This window comes from Penaeus japonicus, unplaced genomic scaffold (genome assembly GCF_977035675.1).
Source record: "Penaeus japonicus unplaced genomic scaffold, GWHDUDI00000001_assembly GWHDUDI00000014, whole genome shotgun sequence".
NCBI classification, from domain to species: Eukaryota; Metazoa; Arthropoda; class Malacostraca; order Decapoda; family Penaeidae; genus Penaeus; species Penaeus japonicus.
The window spans coordinates 8,858,320-8,873,867 of NW_028234416.1; the positions used below are offsets into that span (position 1 = coordinate 8,858,320).

At 43.8% G+C, this 15,548-nt stretch overlaps 12 non-coding genes and 2 pseudogenes across 12 annotated transcripts; all 14 read right to left on the reverse strand.

The window, feature by feature from the left end:
• Window positions 1-1,550: 1,550 nt before the first annotated feature.
• LOC147470498 (5S ribosomal RNA) lies at window positions 1,551-1,669 on the reverse strand. The gene has a single exon (XR_015191644.1). It is a non-coding gene; the product is annotated as a 5S ribosomal RNA (ribosomal RNA).
• A 733-nt stretch (window positions 1,670-2,402) lies between these two features.
• On the reverse strand, window positions 2,403-2,521 carry LOC122252463 (5S ribosomal RNA). Its single transcript, XR_006223163.1, has one exon. It is a non-coding gene; the product is annotated as a 5S ribosomal RNA (ribosomal RNA).
• Window positions 2,522-3,646: 1,125 nt separating this feature from the next.
• Window positions 3,647-3,765, reverse strand: LOC147470499 (5S ribosomal RNA). The gene has a single exon (XR_015191645.1). It is a non-coding gene; the product is annotated as a 5S ribosomal RNA (ribosomal RNA).
• Window positions 3,766-4,891: 1,126 nt separating this feature from the next.
• On the reverse strand, window positions 4,892-5,010 carry LOC147470500 (5S ribosomal RNA). The gene has a single exon (XR_015191643.1). It is a non-coding gene; the product is annotated as a 5S ribosomal RNA (ribosomal RNA).
• Window positions 5,011-5,741: 731 nt separating this feature from the next.
• LOC122267486 (5S ribosomal RNA) lies at window positions 5,742-5,860 on the reverse strand. The gene has a single exon (XR_006224486.1). It is a non-coding gene; the product is annotated as a 5S ribosomal RNA (ribosomal RNA).
• Window positions 5,861-6,951: 1,091 nt separating this feature from the next.
• On the reverse strand, window positions 6,952-7,070 carry LOC122252455 (5S ribosomal RNA; annotated as a pseudogene).
• Window positions 7,071-7,792: 722 nt separating this feature from the next.
• On the reverse strand, window positions 7,793-7,911 carry LOC122252468 (5S ribosomal RNA). Its single transcript, XR_006223168.2, has one exon. It is a non-coding gene; the product is annotated as a 5S ribosomal RNA (ribosomal RNA).
• Window positions 7,912-9,037: 1,126 nt separating this feature from the next.
• On the reverse strand, window positions 9,038-9,156 carry LOC122252453 (5S ribosomal RNA). The gene has a single exon (XR_006223153.1). It is a non-coding gene; the product is annotated as a 5S ribosomal RNA (ribosomal RNA).
• Window positions 9,157-9,886: 730 nt separating this feature from the next.
• Window positions 9,887-10,005, reverse strand: LOC122252462 (5S ribosomal RNA). Its single transcript, XR_015191641.1, has one exon. It is a non-coding gene; the product is annotated as a 5S ribosomal RNA (ribosomal RNA).
• A 1,121-nt stretch (window positions 10,006-11,126) lies between these two features.
• Window positions 11,127-11,245, reverse strand: LOC122252465 (5S ribosomal RNA). The gene has a single exon (XR_006223165.2). It is a non-coding gene; the product is annotated as a 5S ribosomal RNA (ribosomal RNA).
• Window positions 11,246-11,978: 733 nt separating this feature from the next.
• On the reverse strand, window positions 11,979-12,097 carry LOC122252458 (5S ribosomal RNA). Its single transcript, XR_015191642.1, has one exon. It is a non-coding gene; the product is annotated as a 5S ribosomal RNA (ribosomal RNA).
• A 1,127-nt stretch (window positions 12,098-13,224) lies between these two features.
• Window positions 13,225-13,343, reverse strand: LOC122252461 (5S ribosomal RNA). The gene has a single exon (XR_006223089.1). It is a non-coding gene; the product is annotated as a 5S ribosomal RNA (ribosomal RNA).
• Window positions 13,344-14,073: 730 nt separating this feature from the next.
• Window positions 14,074-14,192, reverse strand: LOC122252451 (5S ribosomal RNA). The gene has a single exon (XR_006223151.1). It is a non-coding gene; the product is annotated as a 5S ribosomal RNA (ribosomal RNA).
• Window positions 14,193-15,317: 1,125 nt separating this feature from the next.
• On the reverse strand, window positions 15,318-15,438 carry LOC147470501 (5S ribosomal RNA; annotated as a pseudogene).
• Window positions 15,439-15,548: the final 110 nt, after the last annotated feature.

Here is a 15,548-nt window from a genome sequence, read left to right on the forward strand (position 1 = left end):
TGCCATTATTATGATAATCAGGATCACTGTTGTTACGAATATTATCACAATCAGAATTTTCATCATCATTATTATTATTACCTTACTAGTATCATAGTTATAACTAGTAGTACAGTACTAGTAGTATCCTTTGTTTTATTCATCGCAGCGAAAATGTACTGCAGATGCTGTTGATGAATGCAATTTGCAGCCTAGTCGTATTGCAAATAATCGTCATCACGACCATGTCAATCTTCAACTGATTATCATCATCAACCTGTCAAGCGCATCTTCGCCCCGATTTACTATTGTCATTTCAACATTATAATCAATCCCATTGTTATAGATATATCATCATCATAATATTATCACCATAATCAATATCATACCTGTTTTTATCATCATCATTATTGCAATTATCAGTATCATAATGATCATCATCCTTATCAGTATTACCATTATCACTATCCTGATAACGACAGTGATAAAACACAACAACCATATCAGGAAAAGGCCAAGATTCCCGCCAGAAAGGGATAGGGCGCCATAATGACTGCTCTTCCTTGAACCTGATTTATCAAGTCCTCGTGTAAGCGTCCTTTATATACGCTTCTCATTAGTGGAGGTCTGCAGGCAAAGGATACACAGGGCTTTAGTTTCCTCTTCGTCATTTCATCATCATTATTATCATCATTATCAGTTCCTTTTTTATTTCTGTTCACTGCTGTTCTCTTCCTAACATGCATGTATTAACGCATGTATACACACACGTATATATGTATGTGTATGTGTGTGTGTGTGTGTGTGTGTGTGTGTGTGTGTGTGTGTGTGTGCGTGTGTGTGTGCGTGTGTGTGATGGGTGTATAGATTGCTCTATAACCCCACATAATAAATAAAGGGTTGGTGTCAAACACGGCAGATAAAACAATAACAATATATCATAACTCAAAGACATATATATATTATTTACAACAATGGGGCACGATATATATATATATATATATATATATATATATATATATATATATATATATATATATATATATATATATATATATATATATATATATATATATATATATACAAGGGGTAAGCTAAGCCTATCGCAAAGATAACGAGATCTGAGCTATAGTTATATCGAGAACACTAAGGAAACACTGACAATGCACAGTATACGAAATAAGTCACTAAAGTACTAGACACAATATCTACCTGGAATCCTTGAGGAGGAGTCGAAGGGAGAGGATGACCTCTCGACACGCAGTCTGAGCTAAATTCTGTGCTGAATCCCAAATATCCTCTCCTGAGGCGAGATACGAGCTACTGAAATACGGGGTCACATCGAGGGCACGGATGAGTTCACTCATTGGACGAAGTACGGATCGACTCGACTGTGATTGGCCGAAGGGGGTATTGGCAAGGTTCGAAGCCCCGCCTGAACATTTGATCCTGGCTCTACAAGAGGATTTCATGGCTGCATCCTCACAATCAAGAAATGAATATAATATATTGCATGGGATTTTAGTACCTGGGAATACACATGGGTGCTAGCACGTCTAGGTAACACAAAATGCCAACAGTATCTGGTGTTCCCAGGCGGTCACCCATCCAAGTACTGACCAGACCCAAAGCTGCTTAACTTCGCTGATCGGACGAGAAGCGGTGCTTTCAACGTGGTATGACCGTTAGCATCTAATTACCTTCTTCAGCCCAATCTCCCTCTACGTGCACCATATCTTACCCCTTTACCTCTCCTCTCTCCATGCAAATTCCATTGCCGTGCCATCTAATCACACCAGTGACATCTACTCTGCAATACATGCATCAGTCAACTGGAGGGAAACCAATTGGGGCCCATGTAGATTCTAGCCCCTGCGAGCCCTTCACCAATTTCCTCCGCCTGTGGCCTTGTGGAACTCTCTAAAGAATGCAGCTTGTTGCTTAACTAATAACACATTACATCACACGTGGGCTATATCACCATCAGCGACACCAGTAACAACAGTTCAGGGATAAGGATGATCGGAAACAGAAAAGCTGCCAAGACAACTCCTGCTACAACGTCCTCATTACTCTTGTCATCCTTAATATTAGCATTGCTATCGCCATTGTCACCCTTCTTTTACCCTCATTATCCCCAAGCATCACTTTCACAGCTATTGCAAATCTAGCTCAATGTTTGGGAAGCAAGAATGATGTATTTACTGGCGTCACCGCTAAGAAAGCTCCAATCCGTTTTCCGTCTCTTCTTCTTCTTCTCCCGCCCGCACGGCCAAGGTAAGTAAGTCTACTTTGCCTATGCCATTGATTGCGGGAAAAATGTGAGCAGGGGATTCGTTTGAATTCGCTGCTGCAAATGGAAAACCAGTGCATTCCATACACATTCGATAAATATATATATGTAGCTTGCATAGGTAACAAAATGCCAACAGCATCTGGTGTTCCCAGGCGGTCACCCATCCAAGTACTGACCAGACCCAACGCTGCTTAACTTCGCTGATCGGACGAGAAGCGGTGCTTTCAACGTGGTATGACCGTTGGCAAATATCGACACTTTTCATGCCAATCTTTGTCTACACTCACGGCATCTTGCCCCTCTACCCTCTTTCTCTTCATGTAAATTCCATTGCCTTGCCACCCAATCACATCACCTCACTGACTAAAAGTTACTCTGCACCAATCACAACCTGCTACAGTCCTTTTCACCAACTTCCTCCTGCGTTACTCTAGAAAGAATGCCGCCGAAAAACAGCTTACAACACACACACACACATCACATAAAGCCATACATCTCCAGACGCATTCACACATAGGCTACAACAGCCTCTTCTTATGCCTCACTTCCCAAGGGAAGTCTACTCTGTTACTACAGGTGACTGCAGTAAAAAGAGAAACATTCCCCAGATGATTCCTTTTCATCCCGAACAAAGCTGCTGCAAAGGGAAAAGAAAGTGCATTACATCGTGCATCATCAGGAATGATATATATAGATTAGGAACAATTGAAAATGGACTGAACACGAATCTACGCATGTCACTGTTCACTTGTTAGCGCGCGCGCTTTGTTTTTCAATGTTGACACAGTCTGTCTATCTCATTTGAAGAAATCAGCCAGGGTATAGTGTGTGAATGGTTCCCACCATACTTTTTATGAGGTATGTGTTTAGCGCGGCCTGGTCCTGATTGCAGGAAATGGACTTGAGGAGAGAGAAAAGAAAAACAAAACTTGGCGTAGTTTGTACTTTTAGTGAATTCAGGCGTCTAGGGAGTTCTAGTCTCTGCCCATGTTCTTCGTGACTATTCGTTTGATATTTACGAAAGTGACCAGACATGTAACTGAGATGGGAGGGGTCATGTACATCTGAGATTGGATCAGCGAGGTGCTGAGGCTGATACTGTAAGTGTTATTGTCGTTGAGGGACATTGACTGTTGGGCTGGAATGTCTTGGCACTCCAATTTAATAAATCTCTTGATTTGTTATTTGTTCAGGTACAAGATTAGTTTGCTTAGTCGTGGTGGTAGACTGAAAATTTGAACATTTGATCCTGGCTCTACAAGAGGATTTCATGGCTGCATCCTCACAATCAAGAAATGAATATAATATATTGCATGGGATTTTAGTACCTGGGAATACACATGGGTGCTAGCACGTCTAGGTAACACAAAATGCCAACAGCATCTGGTGTTCCCAGGCGGTCACCCATCCAAGTACTGACCAGACCCAACGCTGCTTAACTTCGCTGATCGGACGAGAAGCGGTGCTTTCAACGTGGTATGACCGTTGGCAAATATCAACGCTTTTCATGCCAATCTTACTCTACACTCACGGCATCTTGCCCCTCTACCTCTTTCTCTTCATGCAAATTCCATTGCCTTGCCACCCAATCACATCACATCACTGACTAAAAGTTACTCTACAGCAATCACAACCTGCTACAGTCCTTTTCACCAACTTCCTCCTGCGTTACTCTAGAAAAAGAATGCCGCCGAAAACAGCTTACAACACACACACACACACACACATCACATAAAGCCAAACATCTCCAGACGCATTCACACATAGGCTACAACAGCCTCTTCTTATGCCTCACTTCCCAAGGGAAGTCTACTCTGTTACTACAGGTGACTGCAGTAAAAAGAGAAACATTCCCCAGATGATTCCTTTTCATCCCGAACAAAGCTGCTGCAAAGGGAAAAGAAAGTGCATTACATCGTGCATCATCAGGAATGATATATATAGATTAGGAACAATTGAAAATGGACTGAACACGAATCTACGCATGTCACTGTTCACTTGTTACCGCGCGCGCTTTGTTTTTTAATGTTGACACAGTCTGTCTATCTCATTTGAAGAAATCAGCCAGGGTATAGTGTGTGAATGGTTCCCACCATACTTTTAATGAGGTATGTGTTTAGCGTGGCCTGGTCCTGATTGCAGGAAATGGACTTGAGGAGAGAGAAAAGAAAAACAAAACTTGGCGTAGTTTGTACTTTTAGTGAATTCAGGCGTCTAGGGAGTTCTAGTCTCTGCCCATGTTCTTCGTGACTATTCGTTTGATATTTACGAAAGTGACCAGACATGTAACTGAGATGGGAGGGGTCATGTACATCTGAGATTGGATCAGCGAGGTGCTGAGGCTGATACTGTAAGTGTTATTGTCGTTCAGGGACATTGACTGTTGGGCTGGAATGTCTTGGCACTCCAATTTAATAAATCTCTTGATTTGTTATTTGTTCAGGTACAAGATTAGTTTGCTTAGTCGTGGTGGTAGACTGAAAATTTGAACATTTGATCCTGGCTCTACAAGAGGATTTCATGGCTGCATCCTCACAATCAAGAAATGAATATATTGCATGGGATTTTAGTACCTGGGAATACACATGGGTGCTAGCACGTCTAGGTAACACAAAATGCCAACAGCATCTGGTGTTCCCAGGCGGTCACCCATCCAAGTACTGACCAGACCAAACGCTGCTTAACTTCGCTGATCGGACGAGAAGCGGTGCTTTCAACGTGGTATGACCGTTGGCATCTAAATACCTTCTTCAGCCCAATCTCCCTCTACGTGCACCATATCTTACCCCTTTACCTCTCCTCTCTTCATGCAAATTCCATTGCCGTGCCATCTAATCACACCAGTGACATCTACTCTGCAATACATGCATCAGTCAACTGGAGGGAAACCAATTGGGGCCCATGTAGATTCTAGCCCCTGCGAGCCCTTCACCAATTTCCTCCGCCTGTGGCCTTGTGGAACTCTCTAAAGAATGCAGCTTGTTGCTTAACTAATAACACATTACATCACACGTGGGCTATATCACCATCAGCGACACCAGTAACAACAGTTCAGGGATAAGGATGATCGGAAACAGAAAAGCTGCCAAGACAACTCCTGCTACAACGTCCTCATTACTCTTGTCATCCTTAATATTAGCATTGCTATCGCCATTGTCACCGTTCTTTTACCCTCATTATCCCCAAGCATCACTTTCACAGCTATTGCAAATCTAGCTCAATGTTTGGGAAGCAAGAATGATGTATTTACTGGCGTCACCGCTAAGAAAGCTCCAATCCGTTTTCCGTCTCTTCTTCTTCTTCTCCCGCCCGCACGGCCAAGGTCAGTAAGTCTACTTTGCCTATGCCATTGATTGCGGGAAAAATGTGAGCAGGGGATTCGTTTGAATTCGCTGCTGCAAATGGAAAACCAGTGCATTCCATACACATTCGATAAATATATATGTAGCTTGCATAGGTAACAAAATGCCAACAGCATCTGGTGTTCCCAGGCGGTCACCCATCCAAGTACTGACCAGACCCAACGCTGCTTAACTTCGCTGATCGGACGAGAAGCGGTGCTTTCAACGTGGTATGACCGTTGGCAAATATCTTACTCTACACTCACGGCATCTTGCCCCTCTACCCTCTTTCTCTTCATGCAAAGTCCATTGCCTTGCCTCACATCACCTCACTGACTAAAAGTTACTCTGCACCAATCACAACCTGCTACAGTCCTTTTCACCAACTTCCTCCTGCGTTACTCTAGAAAGAATGCCGCCGAAAACAGCTTACAACACACACACACACATCACATAAAGCCATACATCTCCAGACGCATTCACACATAGGCTACAACAGCCTCTTCTTATGCCTCACTTCCCAAGGGAAGTCTACTCTGTTACTACAGGTGACTGCAGTAAAAAGAGAAACATTCCCCAGATGATTCCTTTTCATCCCGAACAAAGCTGCTGCAAAGGGAAAAGAAAGTGCATTACATCGTGCATCATCAGGAATGATATATATAGATTAGGAACAATTGAAAATGGACTGAACACGAATCTACGCATGTCACTGTTCACTTGTTACCGCGCGCGCTTTGTTTTTCAATGTTGACACAGTCTGTCTATCTCATTTGAAGAAATCAGCCAGGGTATAGTGTGTGAATGGTTCCCACCATACTTTTTATGAGGTATGTGTTTAGCGCGGCCTGGTCCTGATTGCAGGAAATGGACTTGAGGAGAGAGAAAAGAAAAACAAAACTTGGCGTAGTTTGTACTTTTAGTGAATTCAGGCGTCTAGGGAGTTCTAGTCTCTGCCCATGTTCTTCGTGACTATTCGTTTCATATTTACGAAAGTGACCAGACATGTACTGAGATGGGGGGGGGGTCATGTACATCTGAGGATTGATCAGCGAGTGCTGAGGCTGACTGTAACTGTTAGTGTTTTGAGGGGGGGAGGACTGTTGGTTGGAATGCCTGACACTGCACTCCAATTTATCTCTTGATTTTTTGTTTGATTGTTCAGTACAATTGCTTATAGTTGGTGGTGGTAGACTTGAAAAATTGAACATTTGATCTGGCTCTACAAGAGATTCGATCATTCATGAATGCACAATCAAGAAATCATAAAAAATTACATTGCATGGGATTTTAGTACCTGGGAATACACATGGAGCACGTCAAGGTAACACAAAATGCCAATAGCATCTGGTGTTCCCAGGCGGTCACCCATCCAAGTACTGACCAAACCAAACGCTGCTTAACTTCGCTGATCGGACGAGAAGCGGTGCTTTCAACGTGATATGACCGTTGGCATCTAAATACCTTCTTCAGCCCAATCTCCCTCTACCTGCACCATATCTTATCCCTTTACCTCTCCTCTCTTCATGCAAATTCCATTGCCGAGCCATCTAATCACACCAGTAACATCTACTCTGCAATACATGCATCAGTCAACTGGAGGGAAACCAATTGGGGCACATGTAGATTCTAGCCCCTGCGAGCCCTTCACCAATTTCCTCCGCCTGTGGCCTTGTGGAATTCTCTAAAGAATGCAGCTTGTTGCTTAACTAATAACACATTACATCACACGTGGGCTATATCACCATCAGCGACACCAGTAACAACAGTTCAGGGATAAGGATGATCGGAAACAGAAAAGCTGCCGAGACAACTCCTGCTACAACGTCCTCATTACTCTTGTCATCCTTAATATTAGCATTGCTATCGCCATTGTCACCGTTCTTTTACCCTCATTATCCCCAAGCATCACTTTCAGACCTATTCCAAATCTAGTTCAATGTCTAGGAAGCAAGAATGATGTATTTACTGGTGTCACCGCTATGAAAGCTCCAATCTGTTTTCAGTCTCTTCTTCTCCCGCCGGCACGGCTAAGGTAAGTAAGTCTACCTTGCCTATGCCATTGATTGCGGGAAAATGTGAGCAGGTGAATCGTTTGAATTCGCTGCTGCAAATGGAAAACCAGTGCATTCCATACACATTCGATATATATATCTAGCGTGCATAGGTAAGAAAATGCCAACAGCATCTGGTGTTCCCAGGCGGTCACCCATCCAAGTACTGACCAGACCCAACGCTGCTTAACTTCGCTGATCGGACGAGAAGCGGTGCTTTCAACGTGGTATGACCGTTGGCAAATATCGACACTTTTCATGCCAATCTTACTCTACACTCACGGCATCTTGCCCCTCTACCCTCTTTCTCTTCATGCAAAGTCCATTGCCTTGCCACCCAATCACATCACCTCACTGACTAAAAGTTACTCTGCAGCAATCACAACCTGCTACAGTCCTTTTCACCAACTTCCTCCTGCGTTACTCTAGAAAGAATGCCGCCGAAAACAGCTTACAACACACACACACACACATCACATAAAGCCATACATCTCCAGACGCATTCACACATAGGCTACAACAGCCTCTTCTTATGCCTCACTTCCCAAGGGAAGTCTACTCTGTTACTACAGGTGACTGCAGTAAAAAGAGAAACATTCCCCAGATGATTCCTTTTCATCCCGAACAAAGCTGCTGCAAAGGGAAAAGAAAGTGCATTACATCGTGCATCATCAGGAATGATATATATAGATTAGGAACAATTGAAAATGGACTGAACACGAATCTACGCATGTCACTGTTCACTTGTTACCGCGCGCGCTTTGTTTTTCAATGTTGACACAGTCTGTCTATCTCATTTGAAGAAATCAGCCAGGGTATAGTGTGTGAATGGTTCCCACCATACTTTTTATGAGGTATGTGTTTAGCGCGGCCTGGTCCTGATTGCAGGAAATGGACTTGAGGAGAGAGAAAAGAAAAACAAAACTTGGCGTAGTTTGTACTTTTAGTGAATTCAGGCGTCTAGGGAGTTCTAGTCTCTGCCCATGTTCTTCGTGACTATTCGTTTGATATTTACGAAAGTGACCAGACATGTAACTGAGATGGGAGGGGTCATGTACATCTGAGATTGGATCAGCGAGGTGCTGAGGCTGATACTGTAAGTGTTATTGTCGTTCAGGGACATTGACTGTTGGGCTGGAATGTCTTGGCACTCCAATTTAATAAATCTCTTGATTTGTTATTTGTTCAGGTACAAGATTAGTTTGCTTAGTCGTGGTGGTAGACTGAAAATGTGAACATTTGATCCTGGCTCTACAAGAGGATTTCATGGCTGCATCCTCACAATCAAGAAATGAATATAATATATTGCATGGGATTTTAGTACCTGGGAATACACATGGGTGCTAGCACGTCTAGGTAACACAAAATGCCAACAGCATCTGGTGTTCCCAGGCGGTCACCCATCCAAGTACTGACCAGACCCAACGCTGCTTAACTTCGCTGATCGGACGAGAAGCGGTGCTTTCAACGTGGTATGACCGTTGGCATCTAAATACCTTCTTCAGCCCAATCTCCCTCTACGTGCACCATATCTTACCCCTTTACCTCTCCTCTCTCCATGCAAATTCCATTGCCGTGCCATCTAATCACACCAGTGACATCTACTCTGCAATACATGCATCAGTCAACTGGAGGGAAACCAATTGGGGCCCATGTAGATTCTAGCCCCTGCGAGCCCTTCACCAATTTCCTCCGCCTGTGGCCTTGTGGAACTCTCTAAAGAATGCAGCTTGTTGCTTAACTAATAACACATTACATCACACGTGGGCTATATCACCATCAGCGACACCAGTAACAACAGTTCAGGGATAAGGATGATCGGAAACAGAAAAGCTGCCAAGACAACTCCTGCTACAACGTCCTCATTACTCTTGTCATCCTTAATATTAGCATTGCTATCGCCATTGTCACCGTTCTTTTACCCTCATTATCCCCAAGCATCACTTTCACAGCTATTGCAAATCTAGCTCAATGTTTGGGAAGCAAGAATGATGTATTTACTGGCGTCACCGCTAAGAAAGCTCCAATCCGTTTTCCGTCTCTTCTTCTTCTCCCGCCCGCACGGCCAAGGTCAGTAAGTCTACTTTGCCTATGCCATTGATTGCGGGAAAAATGTGAGCAGGGGATTCGTTTGAATTCGCTGCTGCAAATGGAAAACCAGTGCATTCCATACACATTCGATAAATATATATATGTAGCTTGCATAGGTAACAAAATGCCAACAGCATCTGGTGTTCCCAGGCGGTCACCCATCCAAGTACTGACCAGACCCAACGCTGCTTAACTTCGCTGATCGGACGAGAAGCGGTGCTTTCAACGTGGTATGACCGTTGGCAAATATTGACACTTTTCATGCCAATCTTACTCTACACTCACGGCATCTTGCCCCTCTACCCTCTTTCTCTTCATGCAAATTCCATTGCCTTGCCACCCAATCACATCACCTCACTGACTAAAAGTTACTCTGCACCAATCACAACCTGCTACAGTCCTTTTCACCAACTTCCTCCTGCGTTACTCTAGAAAGAATGCCGCCGAAAACAGCTTACAACACACACACACACACATCACATAAAGCCATACATCTCCAGACGCATTCACACATAGGCTACAACAGCCTCTTCTTATGCCTCACTTCCCAAGGGAAGTCTACTCTGTTACTACAGGTGACTGCAGTAAAAAGAGAAACATTCCCCAGATGATTCCTTTTCATCCCGAACAAAGCTGCTGCAAAGGGAAAAGAAAGTGCATTACATCGTGCATCATCAGGAATGATATATATAGATTAGGAACAATTGAAAATGGACTGAACACGAATCTACGCATGTCACTGTTCACTTGTTACCGCGCGCGCTTTGTTTTTCAATGTTGACACAGTCTGTCTATCTCATTTGAAGAAATCAGCCAGGGTATAGTGTGTGAATGGTTCCCACCATACTTTTTATGAGGTATGTGTTTAGCGCGGCCTGGTCCTGATTGCAGGAAATGGACTTGAGGAGAGAGAAAAGAAAAACAAAACTTGGCGTAGTTTGTACTTTTAGTGAATTCAGGCGTCTAGGGAGTTCTAGTCTCTGCCCATGTTCTTCGTGACTATTCGTTTGATATTTACGAAAGTGACCAGACATGTAACTGAGATGGGAGGGGTCATGTACATCTGAGATTGGATCAGCGAGGTGCTGAGGCTGATACTGTAAGTGTTATTGTCGTTCAGGGACATTGACTGTTGGGCTGGAATGTCTTGGCACTCCAATTTAATAAATCTCTTGATTTGTTATTTGTTCAGGTACAAGATTAGTTTGCTTAGTCGTGGTGGTAGACTGAAAATGTGAACATTTGATCCTGGCTCTACAAGAGGATTTCATGGCTGCATCCTCACAATCAAGAAATGAATACATTGCATGGGATTTTAGTACCTGGGAATACACATGGGTGCTAGCACGTCTAGGTAACACAAAATGCCAACAGCATCTGGTGTTCCCAGGCGGTCACCCATCCAAGTACTGACCAGACCCAACGCTGCTTAACTTCGCTGATCGGACGAGAAGCGGTGCTTTCAACGTGGTATGACCGTTGGCATCTAAATACCTTCTTCAGCCCAATCTCCCTCTACGTGCACCATATCTTACCCCTTTACCTCTCCTCTCTTCATGCAAATTCCATTGCCGTGCCATCTAATCACACCAGTGACATCTACTCTGCAATACATGCATCAGTCAACTGGAGGGAAACCAATTGGGGCCCATGTAGATTCTAGCCCCTGCGAGCCCTTCACCAATTTCCTCCGCCTGTGGCCTTGTGGAACTCTCTAAAGAATGCAGCTTGTTGCTTAACTAATAACACATTACATCACACGTGGGCTATATCACCATCAGCGACACCAGTAACAACAGTTCAGGGATAAGGATCATCGGAAACAGAAAAGCTGCCAAGACAACTCCTGCTACAACGTCCTCATTACTCTTGTCATCCTTAATATTAGCATTGCTATCGCCATTGTCACCGTTCTTTTACCCTCATTATCCCCAAGCATCACTTTCACAGCTATTGCAAATCTAGCTCAATGTTTGGGAAGCAAGAATGATGTATTTACTGGCGTCACCGCTAAGAAAGCTCCAATCCGTTTTCCGTCTCTTCTTCTTCTTCTCCCGCCCGCACGGCCAAGGTAAGTAAGTCTACTTTGCCTATGCCATTGATTGCGGGAAAAATGTGAGCAGGGGATTCGTTTGAATTCGCTGCTGCAAATGGAAAACCAGTGCATTCCATACACATTCGATAAATATATATATGTAGCTTGCATAGGTAACAAAATGCCAACAGCATCTGGTGTTCCCAGGCGGTCACCCATCCAAGTACTGACCAGACCCAACGCTGCTTAACTTCGCTGATCGGACGAGAAGCGGTGCTTTCAACGTGGTATGACCGTTGGCAAATATTGACACTTTTCATGCCAATCTTACTCTACACTCACGGCATCTTGCCCCTCTACCTCTTTCTCTTCATGCAAATTCCATTGCCTTGCCACCCAATCACATCACCTCACTGACTAAAAGTTACTCTGCAGCAATCACAACCTGCTACAGTCCTTTTCACCAACTTCCTCCTGCGTTACTCTAGAAAGAATGCCGCCGAAAACAGCTTACAACACACACACACACACACACACATCACATAAAGCCATACATCTCCAGACGCATTCACACATAGGCTACAACAGCCTCTTCTTATGCCTCACTTCCCAAGGGAAGTCTACTCTGTTACTACAGGTGACTGCAGTAAAAAGAGAAACATTCCCCAGATGATTCCTTTTCATCCCGAACAAAGCTGCTGCAAAGGGAAAAGAAAGTGCATTACATCGTGCATCATCAGGAATGATATATATAGATTAGGAACAATTGAAAATGGACTGAACACGAATCTACGCATGTCACTGTTCACTTGTTACCGCGCGCGCTTTGTTTTTCAATGTTGACACAGTCTGTCTATCTCATTTGAAGAAATCAGCCAGGGTATAGTGTGTGAATGGTTCCCACCATACTTTTAATGAGGTATGTGTTTAGCGTGGCCTGGTCCTGAGTGCAGGAAATGGACTTGAGGAGAGAGAAAAGAAAAAACAAAACTTGGCGTAGTTTGTACTTTTAGTGAATCCAGGCGTCTAGGGAGTTCTAGTCTCTGCCCATGTTCTTCGTGACTATTCGTTTGATATTTACGAAAGTGACCAGACATGTAACTGAGATGGGAGGGGTCATGTACATCTGAGATTGGATCAGCGAGGTGCTGAGGCTGATACTGTAAGTGTTATTGTCGTTCAGGGACATTGACTGTTGGGCTGGAATGTCTTGACACTCCAATTTAATAAATCTCTTGATTTGTTATTTGTTCAGGTACAAGATTAGTTTGCTTAGTCGTGGTGGTAGACTGAAAATGTGAACATTTGATCCTGGCTCTACAAGAGGATTTCATGGCTGCATCCTCACAATCAAGAAATGAATACATTGCATGGGATTTTAGTACCTGGGAATACACATGGGTGCTAGCACGTCTAGGTAACACAAAATGCCAACAGCATCTGGTGTTCCCAGGCGGTCACCCATCCAAGTACTGACCAGACCCAACGCTGCTTAACTTCGCTGATCGGACGAGAAGCGGTGCTTTCAACGTGGTATGACCGTTGGCATCTAAATACCTTCTTCAGCCCAATCTCCCTCTACGTGCACCATATCTTACCCCTTTACCTCTCCTCTCTTCATGCAAATTCCATTGCCGTGCCATCTAATCACACCAGTGACATCTACTCTGCAATACATGCATCAGTCAACTGGAGGGAAACCAATTGGGGCCCATGTAGATTCTAGCCCCTGCGAGCCCTTCACCAATTTCCTCCGCCTGTGGCCTTGTGGAACTCTCTAAAGAATGCAGCTTGTTGCTTAACTAATAACACATTACATCACACGGTGGCTATATCACCATCAGCGACACCAGTAACAACAGTTCAGGGATAAGGATCATCGGAAACAGAAAAGCTGCCAAGACAACTCCTGCTACAACGTCCTCATTACTCTTGTCATCCTTAATATTAGCATTGCTATCGCCATTGTCACCGTTCTTTTACCCTCATTATCCCCAAGCATCACTTTCACAGCTATTGCAAATCTAGCTCAATGTTTGGGAAGCAAGAATGATGTATTTACTGGCGTCACCGCTAAGAAAGCTCCAATCCGTTTTCCGTCTCTTCTTCTTCTCCCGCCCGCACGGCCAAGGTCAGTAAGTCTACTTTGCCTATGCCATTGATTGCGGGAAAAATGTGAGCAGGGGATTCGTTTGAATTCGCTGCTGCAAATGGAAAACCAGTGCATTCCATACACATTCGATAAATATATATATGTAGCTTGCATAGGTAACAAAATGCCAACAGCATCTGGTGTTCCCAGGCGGTCACCCATCCAAGTACTGACCAGACCCAACGCTGCTTAACTTCGCTGATCGGACGAGAAGCGGTGCTTTCAACGTGGTATGACCGTTGGCAAATATCGACACTTTTCATGCCAATCTTACTCTACACTCACGGCATCTTGCCCCTCTACCTCTTTCTCTTCATGCAAATTCCATTGCCTTGCCACCCAATCACATCACCTCACTGACTAAAAGTTACTCTGCACCAATCACAACCTGCTACAGTCCTTTTCACCAACTTCCTCCTGCGTTACTCTAGAAAGAATGCCGCCGAAAACAGCTTACAACACACACACACACACACACATCACATAAAGCCATACATCTCCAGACGCATTCACACATAGGCTACAACAGCCTCTTCTTATGCCTCACTTCCCAAGGGAAGTCTACTCTGTTACTACAGGTGACTGCAGTAAAAAGAGAAACATTCCCCAGATGATTCCTTTTCATCCCGAACAAAGCTGCTGCAAAGGGAAAAGAAAGTGCATTACATCGTGCATCATCAGGAATGATATATATAGATTAGGAACAATTGAAAATGGACTGAACACGAATCTACGCATGTCACTGTTCACTTGTTACCGCGCGCGCTTTGTTTTTCAATGTTGACACAGTCTGTCTATCTCATTTGAAGAAATCACAGCAGCCAGGTATAGTGTGTTAATGGTTCCCACCATACTTTTAATGAGGTATGTGTTTAGCGTGCCTGTCCGAGTGCAGGAAATGGACTTGAGGAGAGAGAAAAGAAAAAACAAAACTTGGCGTAGTTGTACTTTTAGTAATTCAGGCGTCTAGGAGTTCTAGTTTCTGCCCATTTCTTCGTGACTATTCGTTTGATATTACGAAAGTGACCAGACATGTAACTGAGATGGGAGGGGTCATGTACATCTGAGATTGGATCAGCGAGGGGCTGAGCTGATACTGTAAGTGTTATTGTCGTTCAGGGACATTGACTGTTGCTGGAATGTCTTGACACTCCAATTTAATAAATCTCTTGATTTGTTATTTGTTCAGGTACAAGATTAGTTTGCTTAGTCGTGTGGTAGACTGAAAATGTGAACATTTGATCCTGGCTCTACAAGAGGATTTCATGGCTCATCCTCACAATCAAGAAATGAATATAATAAATTGCATGGGATTTTTTAGTACCTGGGAATACACATGTAGCTAGCACTCTAGGTAACACAAAAATGCAAAAAACAGCATCTGTGTGTTCCCAGGCGTCACTCCATCCAAGTACTGACCAAACCCAACGCTGCTTAACTTCGCTGATCGGGACGAGAAGCGGTGCTTTCAACGTGGTATGACCGTTGGCATCTAATATTGACACTTTCATGCCAATCTTACTCTATTCGCTACGTGCACCATATCTTACCCCTTTACCTCTTTCTCTTCATGCAAATTCCATTGCCGACCATCTAATCA